The following is a 10,404-nucleotide window of genomic DNA, read 5'->3' as shown; positions in this document are numbered from 1 at the left end:
AAAAAAATGAAACTAGACCACCAACTGACACCATACACAAAAATAAATTCAAAATGGATAAAGGACTTAAACGTAAGATGGGAAACCATAAAAATCTTAGAAGAAGCCATAGGCAGCAAAATAGCAGACATTTGTCGTAGCAATATCTTTACTGATACAGCTCCTAGGGCAATGGAAACTAAAGAGAAAATAAACAAATGGGACTACATCAAAATAAAAAGCTTCTGCACAGCAAAAGAAAACATCAACAAAACATTGTATGGTACTTGTCTTTCTCTGACTGGCTTATTTCACTTAGCATAATACTCTTCTGGTCCATCCATGTCGTTGCAAAAAGGAAGATTTCCTTCTTTTTTACAGCCAAGTAATAGCCCATTGTGTAAATGTACCATAGCTTTTTATCCACTCACCTACTGATGGGCACCTTGGCTATTATAAATAACACTGCAATGAACATAGGGATGCTTATAGTCTTTTGAATTAGTATTGTGGGTTTCTTTGGATATATTCGAAGATGTGGAATTGCTGGGTTACAAGGCAGCTCCATTTTTAATTTTTTTGAGGAAACTCCATACTGTTTTCCACTGTGGCTGCATCAATCTGCATTGCCACCAATAGTGCACTAGGATCCCCTTCTCTCCACATTCTTGCTAATGCTTATTTGTTGATTTATTGGTGACAGCCATTCTGACAGTTGTGAGATGATATCTCATTGTGGTTTTATTTTAATTTTATTTTTGTACACAGCAGTTTTATTCAAAATAGACCCAAATGGAAGCACCTTAAATATCCTCAGTAGGTAAATGGATAAACAAACTGTTCCGTGGTCCCACAATGAAATACTATATAGCAATGAAAAAGATGCAACTACTGATACATATCTGGCAGCAGGGATGAATCTCAAAAACACAATGCTGAGGGCCAGAAGCCAGATACCTAAATGTACACATGAGGCTCTAGAACAGGCAAACTAATTTATAGCAATACAAAGAGGACTGTTACCTGGGTGAACACATTTGTTCTCATTGCCGTTTCAATTTGCATTTCTTGGATATAAGGACACACATACTGGAAGAGAAGAGATGGAAAAAGGTATTGCATAAAAATGGAAACCAAAGGAAAGCTGGAGTAGCTATACTTAGATCAAACAACTGACTTTAAAAAAAGACCATACTGAGACAAAGAAGGACATTACATAATGATAAAGGGGTCAATCCAACAAGAGGTTATAACATTTGTAAATATTTATGCACTCAACATAGGAACACCTAAATATATAAAGCAAATATTAAGACGTAAAGGGTGAAATAGACAGAAATACAATAATATTAGGGAACTTTAATACTCCACTTACATCAATGGATAGATCATCCTGACAGAAAATCAATGAAGAAATATCAGCCTTAAACAGCATGTTAGACCAGATGGACTTGACAGATATATACAGAATATTTCATCCAAATGCAACAGAATGCAATCTTTTCAAGTGCACATGGAACATTTTTCCAGGATAGATCATATGTTAGGCCAAAAGCAAGTCTTAATAAATTTAAGAGGATTGAAATCATATCAAGCATCTTTTTTAAACTTAGTAGTATGAAAGTAGAAATCAATTACACAAAGAAAACTGGAAAATTCACAAATGTGGAGATTAAACAACGTGCTGCTGAACAACCAATGAGTCAAGGAATAAATCACTAAGAAACGAAAAAATACCTTGAGACAAATGAAAATTGAAATGTAACATACCAAAATTTATGGGATGCAGCAAAAGCAGTTCTAAGAGGGAAGTCCAAATTAATAAATGCCTACTTCAAGAAATAAGAAAAGTCTCAAACAACACGACTTTACACCTAAAAAAATAAAACCACAAAAGAACAAATGAAGCCCAGAGTTAGTAGAAGGAAGAAAGTAACACAGATTAGAGGAGAAATAAATGAAATAGAAACTAAAAAGACCATAGCAAAGATCAATAAAAGTAAAATCTGGTTCTTTGGATAAATAATAATGACACATTTTTAGCAAAACTCACTCAGAAAAAAGAGTGAATACTCAGAAATAAAAGAGTAGATATTATAACTGATACCACAGAAATAGAAAGGTTTATAAGAGATTACTATGAGCAATTATGTGACAAAATTTGACATCCTAGAAGCAATGGATAAATTCCTCAAAACATAGAACCTACCAAGACTGAATCATGAAGAAATAGAAAATATAAAGAGAATAATTACTAGAAAGGAAATTGAATCTGTAATAAAAAAAATCCTCTAACAAAAAGAAGTCCAGGACTAGACACTTCACTGGTGAATTCTGCCAAACATTCAGGGAAGAATTAATACCAGTACTTCTCAAACTCTTCAAAGAAATAGAAGAGAGAGGTCTTCCAAATTAATGTTAGGAGACTAGCATTACTCTGATGCCAGAGAAGGATGCCACAAGAAAAAAACAAACCCACTACAAGCCAATATCCCTGATGAACATTGATGCAAAAATTCTCAACAAAATATTAGCAAACCAAATTCAACAATACATTAAAAGGATAATACATCATGGTCAAATGTGAGCTATTCCAGGGATTAAAGGCTAGTTCAATATCTGCAAATCAGTCAATGTGATACACCACATTAAAAAAATAAAAGATAAAAAGCATATAATCATTTCAGTTGATGCAGAAAAAGCATTTGACAAAATTCAACATTGATTTGTGACAAAAATGCTCAACATAGTAGCTATAGAGGGAATGTACCTTAACATAATAAAGACCATAATAAAACCCACAGCTAACATCATACTCAATGGTGAAAAGTTGAAAGCTTTTCCTCTAAGATCAGCCTCTTTAACAAATAGTGCTGGGAAAACTGGACAGCCATATCCAAAAGAACGCTGCCCGCCGCCTGGTAGGGTCACAGATCCGGGTCCCAGACCGCAGACAGCCTTGCCTGCTGCCGCCTGCCTTCAGTATGCAAATTAGCCGCCATCTTGTTGCTTCAGGGTGGGGGTCCCCACTGGGGTGCCTGGCCAGTCTGGGTGAGGGGCTGAGGGCCGTTTTCAGGCTGGCGGGCGACTGAAGCTCCAAACCTCTCCTTTTTTTCTTTTTTTTTTTATTCTGGCATTTATTTACCTTCTATGGCTGTCACTGGAGCTGAGAGCCGGCTTTCTCTCTGAGGCTCGGCTGCTGAAAGCAGGTTTCTGGCCTTTGTTTTCTGTATTCGAAACAATGTTGCGACTCCAGCTCTGAGATCCCGGCTGACTGACAGGAGGTTTCTGGGGTTTTGTTTATCTTCTATAAATGTTACAATGTTTCCAACTGAAGCTCAGAGGCCGGCAAGGCAGGCGGGGAACGTTGGAGTCCTCTGTCACTGAAGGAAGCAAGCCTCCCTGTTCGCATCAGCTGCCTGGCTGCCGGCCGCCATCTTGGCTGACAGTTAATTTGCATATATTCACTGATTAGCCAATGAAAAGGGTAGCGGTCGTACACTAATTACCATGTTTCTCTTTTATTAGTGTAGATTACTATGAGCAATTATGTGACAAAATTTGACATCCTAGAAGCAATGGATAAATTCCTCAAAACATAGAACCTACCAAGACTGAATCATATAGAAATAGAAAATATGAAGAGAATAGTTACTAGAAAGGAAATTGAATCTGTAATAAAAAAATCCCTCTAACAAAAAGAAGTCCAGGACTAGACACTTCACTGGTGAATTCTGCCAAACATTCAGGGAAGAATTAATACCAGTACTTCTCAAACTCTTCAAAGAAATAGAAGAGAGAGGTCTTCCAAATTAATGTTAGGAGACTAGCATTACTCTGATGCCAGAGAAGGATGCCACAAGAAAAAAAAAATAACCCACTACAGGCCAATATCCCTGATGAACATTGATGCAAAAATTCTCAACAAAATATTAGCAAACCAAATTCAACAATACATTAAAAGGATAATACATCATGGTCAAATGTGAGCTATTCCAGGGATTAAAGGCTAGTTCAATATCTGCAAATCAGTCAATGTGATACACCACATTAAAAAAATAAAAGATAAAAAGCATATAATCATTTCAGTTGATGCAGAAAAAGCATTTGACAAAATTCAACATTGATTTGTGACAAAAATGCTCAACATAGTAGCTATAGAGGGAATGTACCTTAACATAATAAAGACCATAATAAAACCCACAGCTAACATCATACTCAATGGTGAAAAGTTGAAAGCTTTTCCTCTAAGATCAGCCTCTTTAACAAATAGTGCTGGGAAAACTGGACAGCCATATCGAAAAGAATGAAACTGAACCACTATATTACACTATACACAAAAATCAACTCAAAATGGATTAAAGGCTTGAACAAAAGACCTGAAACCATAGAACTCCTAACAGAAAACATAAGTGAGAAGCTCTTTAACATTGGTCTTGGTGATGAGTTTTTTAATGTGATACCAAAAGTGAAACAAAAGCAAAAATAAGCAAGTAGGACTACATCAAATTAAAAAGGTCTGAACAGCAAAGGAAACCATCAACAAAATAAAAAGGCACCCTGTGAATGGGAGAAAATATTTGCAAATCATATCAGACAAGGGGTTGATATCCAAAATACATAAAGAACTCATATAACTCAATAGCAAAAAATTAAACAATTCAATTAAAAGGTGGCCAGATGATCTGCATAAACATTTCCCAAAAGGACATACAGATGACCAAAGGATATATGAAAAGATGCTCAATGACTACTCATCAGGGAAATGCAAATCAAAACCACAAAGATATATCACTTCATACTTATACTAATCATCAGGGAAATGCAAATCAAAACCAAAAAGATATATCACTTCATACTTACTGGAATGGCTATTATGAAAAAGACAAGAAATAACAAGTGTGGAGAAAAGGGAACACTTATGCACTATTAGTGGGTATATAAAACAATATGGAGATTCCTTACAACATTAAAAATAGAACCATCATGTGATCTAGCGATTATGTGTATATATCCAAGGAAAAAGAAAGCATTAACGCAAAAAAATATATACATCCCATGTTCAGTGCATTGCTATTTACAACAGCCAAAGTATGGAAACAACCTAAGTGTCCATATAAAATATATATATATTTTAGAGACCTGGTGCATGAAATTTGTGCACTGGGGGGGGGGGTGTTCCTCAGTCCAGCCTGCACCATCTCCAATCTGGGACCCCTCCAGGGATGCTGGCTCCCAACCGCTCACCTGCCTGCTTTTGGGGCCGTGGGGGGGGGGGTGTTCCTCAGTCCAGCCTGCACCATCTCCAATCTGGGACCCCTCCAGGGATGCTGGCTCCCAACCGCTCACCTGCCTGCTTGCCTGATCGCCCCCAACTTCCCTCCCCTGCTGGCCTGGTCATCCCCAATGGCCCTCCCCTGCAGACCTGGTCATCCCCAACTGCCTTCCTCTGCAGGCCATCTTGTGGTGGCCATTTTGTGGCCACATGGGGGCATCTCTTATTGTGTTGGAGTGATGGTCAATTTGCATACTGGTCGTGACTAATTAGCATATCTGGTCATGACTAATTAGCATATCTGGTTGTGACTGTGAGGGCATCATGACCAATTTGTATATTATCCTTTTATTAGTATAGATATCCACAAATATATATATTAGGATTCTGGGAATGATTAAAAGTTACTTCAAAAATTCAGAGATGGTAGGCAACTGAGTCCAAGTTTAAGAACCCAGTTGCACATAGAATACTCTAAAGAGGGTTGGGATTGGTTTTTTTTTCATCTTTTTACCCTCCCACCCACACCCATTTCTCCCACTCCCCACCTCCTGCCTCTAGCAAACAACAACAAATCTTTTCTCTGTATCTATAAGTTTGTTTGTTTGTTTAGATTCCATATATAAGAGAAATCAAGCATTTGAAATCAGGTGTTTGTCTTTCTCTGTCGGACTTATTTCTTTTAGCATAATGCCTGGGAGGTCCAGCCATGTTGTCACAAATGGCAAGGTATCATATTTTAATGTTGGTTAATATTCCATTATATATATACATGTATATCACAATTTCATTATATATACATATATTCCATTTATATATATATATATATTTGGAGAGTCCAAAGCAGCACCCTCCCAGCATCATGATGAGACATTTCTAGTTTTCTAGCTCCCATTTTCTGGGCACAAATTCCTTTTGCACATGCTGCCTAGTGGGTAGGCAACCGTCACATGCTTTCTCTGTGCGGAAGAGACGGTGTGCTGGGCCTTACCAGAGGGCTTGTTAATGGGAAAGCCATGCCATTGACAAACACGGGTTCAGAGGCACAGAGGTCAGCCAGCTTTTCCTTAATTGAAGAAAAAGCAAACATGCCTGTTCCTTGTATAAACACTGATATTTAACATTTAACTCAACCCTCATGATTCATTAAGAAAAGGAAATTCAATAAAGTGGGGCAGATGTGACTACAGGAAAACCTACCTCCCATGAATCTGGTTGTTTCTAGGGCCTTGAGCAAAAGAGAAATCAATTTCTAAAATAAAATTCTAAATGTAGACAATAACCATCATTATAAACATAACTTTTTAATGTTTCTGTCTTTCCTATCTTATACAATGTGTGTGTGTTTTTTTCTTTTCAGTCCCTTGGACTACTTACTAAAAAATCTCATTGTGTGTGAGCTTTAAACTCTTGGGTCAAAAAGTGAATAGTGATGGCTAAGATCCTAGTTATTTCTGATATCCAAAAACAAAACAACTGATTTTTAGGAGACACATTTTTTCGGGTCAGAATTGGTGGGAAATGAAGAAGGCACAATAAATTGGCAGCAGAGAAGAGGCAGAAAATAATAGAAAACAGACATGAGAACTGGAAAAACACAGCCGTCTGGGACCATTTAGTGAAGGGGCAGACAGTTCTACACACCTCCACAGTCCCTGGGGCCTCCCTGGTCAAAGGCCATAATCTATTTTACAAAGCTTTCCATCCAAATAACATTTAGAATATGCTACTAAATAGTGTTTGTGCCTAAAAGGCATAAAAGGTGGCTTAGAGGCAGTAAACAAGGGTGCTTGGGAGGAGAGAGGCATGTTGGGATTAAAAAAAAACCCAAGAGATTTTGAGAGGGAGATGGAAATGAGAATTGATTGACAATAGTATTTGCATTCTCTAATGTTACACAGCTCTGGGCATATTGCTTTAAACAATTAGTTGTGGGCAAATTATAAAGAAATTGCAAAGTACAGTCACACCCTGAAAAGTAGTGAAGCTGAAATGTAACAGTTTTTGCCTGACTTGGGACCTAAGAAATGAGAGAGTGGCAGGTTTCATACCAGCATTTCCAAGGCTGCCCCCTGGAATTATGGGCAAGTGCCCCACCCTTTCCTCTTCCAGGCCAGCCTTCATCTCCCTGAGCCAAATAAATACCACTGAGGTCATTTTCCTTTTCCCTCACTTCAGTGCAATTAGGGACAAGAGGGTGTGAGCTTGGAAGATGAAGGCCGACAGCTGAAGTCTGAAGGACTCTGTCAAGACAAGGGCTGTGATGCCAGCCTACCAAGAAGCAGGTCAGAAACTTAATACAGAAATAGAAGCAATCCCTTGAACTGACGGTTAGTAAAGTGACAGTGAATGGAGCCATGCCAACAGTCCATCTACAACGTGACCTCGAGGACCATTTAAAATGATGCTCACTGGTTCTTCCATGGTTTGGATGGTTCTGTGCAAGCTGTGTCTTCCTAGCTAACCCTGCAAATATTTTAAAGAACATGATTAGGATTATAATTCGTTGTAGTTAATTATTCCTTTGTTTCCACCAGCAGAACATCAAACTCAACAGAGTTCTTAGTTGTTCTAAAAATGTACATGTGGTACTTTTTGTTTAATCCTCGTTCAGAAACTCAAAAACCAGGGCAGCAAAATTGGAAGGGATCTTGGGACCCGGTGAACAGGATGCAAAAAGTGCAGAGGGTATCAGGCGTACAGTGAAATGGTCAAATACTTGATGTATCAAGTACCCAATGTTCTTGTTTTATTTCCAGAGGGAACTCTGTCATAAACAAAAGTGCATCAGGATACTCTGTGACTCACTTATGCCAGAATTAGAATATTTTAGTGTAGTTGGGGGATGCATTGTTAGAGTGAAAAGTAATGAGTCTTCTTTTGCTTTCTGTCTTCCCTCTTAAGCTCTTTTCCTTCCTCCTCCTACCTCCCCTCTCTTCCCAGGGTTTTTTTTTTCACTTTGTTAATCAATGTGTTCAGTCCAGAAACAAAAATCCAGGTCGCTGATTCAAGACCCTGATGTGACATGAGCAGACTTGAGTTGCATGGGTGGTGGCTGTATAAAGCATTAACCTAAAGCGAGCTAAGATGGCCAGACCTTAATGCTATGCCAAGGAGTGTGAGCTCTCTCAACTAATGAACAATAGGAAATCATTTAAGATTTTATATGCAATGCAAGTTTCTATGTTAGACTTAAATTTTATAACTTTATAAACTTCATTCATACAATTGAGATGTTAGTTCAATTCATGCTTTGTTATATCAGCTAATAAAGTACTATATACAATGTAATAAAGTTTTCTTTTTGACTTCCAATTTTCCATGGTATTTCTACATCCCACATCCTGAAACTCTCCATGTAATTGTTAACTATGATAATGCTAAAAAAATCTGCAGCACTTGGATTTTGTTATCAATAATTTGCTAAAAAATGGTAAAGACTGTTTCTGTTGTTGAAAAGAATGATTTCTCAGGGCATCATTAAGGGATTCGATGCAGCTCTTTGGTTGCAGAGAAGCAACAAAGTTTAGTGGGAATGACATGGACTTTGGCCTCAGCTGGGCCAAGTTCTGTATTTCCTATGTGACCCTAGGGGAGTCCCGTATGTTATCTCAGATTCATTTTAAAAAAAAAACCTATAAAGTCGGGATCACAGGACCATTTTGAGGATGACATAAAATTATTCACATCAAGCACTTAGCACAATGTTTGGTGTGTAGTAGCAGTGATGATGATGACGGTGATGGTGATGATGATATTAGTGAGGATTATGGTGGACCTTCTGAAAGCTAGCGTGATATCAGTGGTTAACAAAATAGATTCTGGAGCCAGACTTCTTGGGTTCAACTCCTGGTTCTACCACTTACTAGCTATGTAGTCTTGAGTGTATTAGTTATATTGCTTCATAACAAAGTGCCTTAAAACAAAGTGGCTTAAAGCAACATATTATCTCTGGGTTTTTGTGGATCACGAATTGAGAAATGAAATAGTTGTATCCCCTGCTTCATAGTCTCTCAGACGACTATAATTGCATTGGCCCAAGGTCTGTGATTTCATCTGAAGCTCATGCGGGAAGGATCCACTTCCAATCTCACTCATGTGATTGTTGGCAGTTTTATTCTTTGAGGACTGTTGGATTGAGAGCCTAAATTTCTTTATTTAAAAAATATATATTTTATTGATTTTTTTACAGAGAGGAAGGGAGAGGGATAGAGAGTTAGAAACATTGATGAGAGAGAAATATCGATCAGCTGCCTCCTGCACACCCCCTACTGGGGATGTGCCCACAACCAAGCAAGGTACATGCCCTTGACTGGAATCAAACCTGGGACCCTTCAGCCCGCAGGCTGATGCTTTATCCACTGAGCCAAACCAGTTAGGGTGAGAGCCTAAATTTCTTGCTGACTATTGGCTGGAGGCTGCCCTCAATTCCTTGCCCCAAGGGCATTTCCATCAAAGCCAGTGGAAAAGAGTCTGCTAGTAAAACAGATGTCACAGGCCTTTAGAACCTAGCCATGTAAGTAACATCCCATCACTTTTTTTTTCTGTATTCTACTCATTAGAAGTAAATCCTTAGGTCTGGCCCACAAATTATGACTACCAGTTGGGGGCCACATTAGAAGTCTGCTCCATAGCCAGTTACTTAATCTCTCTGTACCTCAGTTCTTCCATCTGTTAAATGGGATTAACAATCACAACTAATTAATAGGGCTACTGCACAGAATAAATAAGCTAATATTTGTTATGTATCTGTGCCTGTCACACAGTAAGCACTAAATGAATGTTTGACTTTTTTTTTAAATGGCAATTTATGGCTGTTTTACCTGTTATGAACGCATTGGCCTGATCTGCTTAACAGCCCTTGTCACTTTGTGTCAAAAGATGGATGTTGAATTACCAGTGTAGCAGCAGAGTTCAGGGTAAGAGGGTGGCGTGGGGACACCATGGGAGCACTTTAGAATGAGGCTCAAGTTCAAGTTCTGTTTTTCTCTTAACAAGATGTGTAGTTTGAGTAGGTCACTTTATCTCTCTAGGTCACTGTGCTTTTTATCTGCAAAATGAGTGCTTCAGGCCTTATCAGGAGTGATATTCATGATATTTAGCAACTGCTTGGGGTCAGGCGCTGGCCAGTCAGCACAGAGGCTGCCATC

This window comes from Myotis brandtii, unplaced genomic scaffold (genome assembly GCF_000412655.1).
Source record: "Myotis brandtii unplaced genomic scaffold, ASM41265v1 scaffold186, whole genome shotgun sequence".
In the NCBI taxonomy this organism is placed as follows: domain Eukaryota; kingdom Metazoa; phylum Chordata; class Mammalia; order Chiroptera; family Vespertilionidae; genus Myotis; species Myotis brandtii.
The sequence above is the reverse complement of the archived record's forward strand: the minus strand, read 5'-3'. Positions refer to the sequence as shown.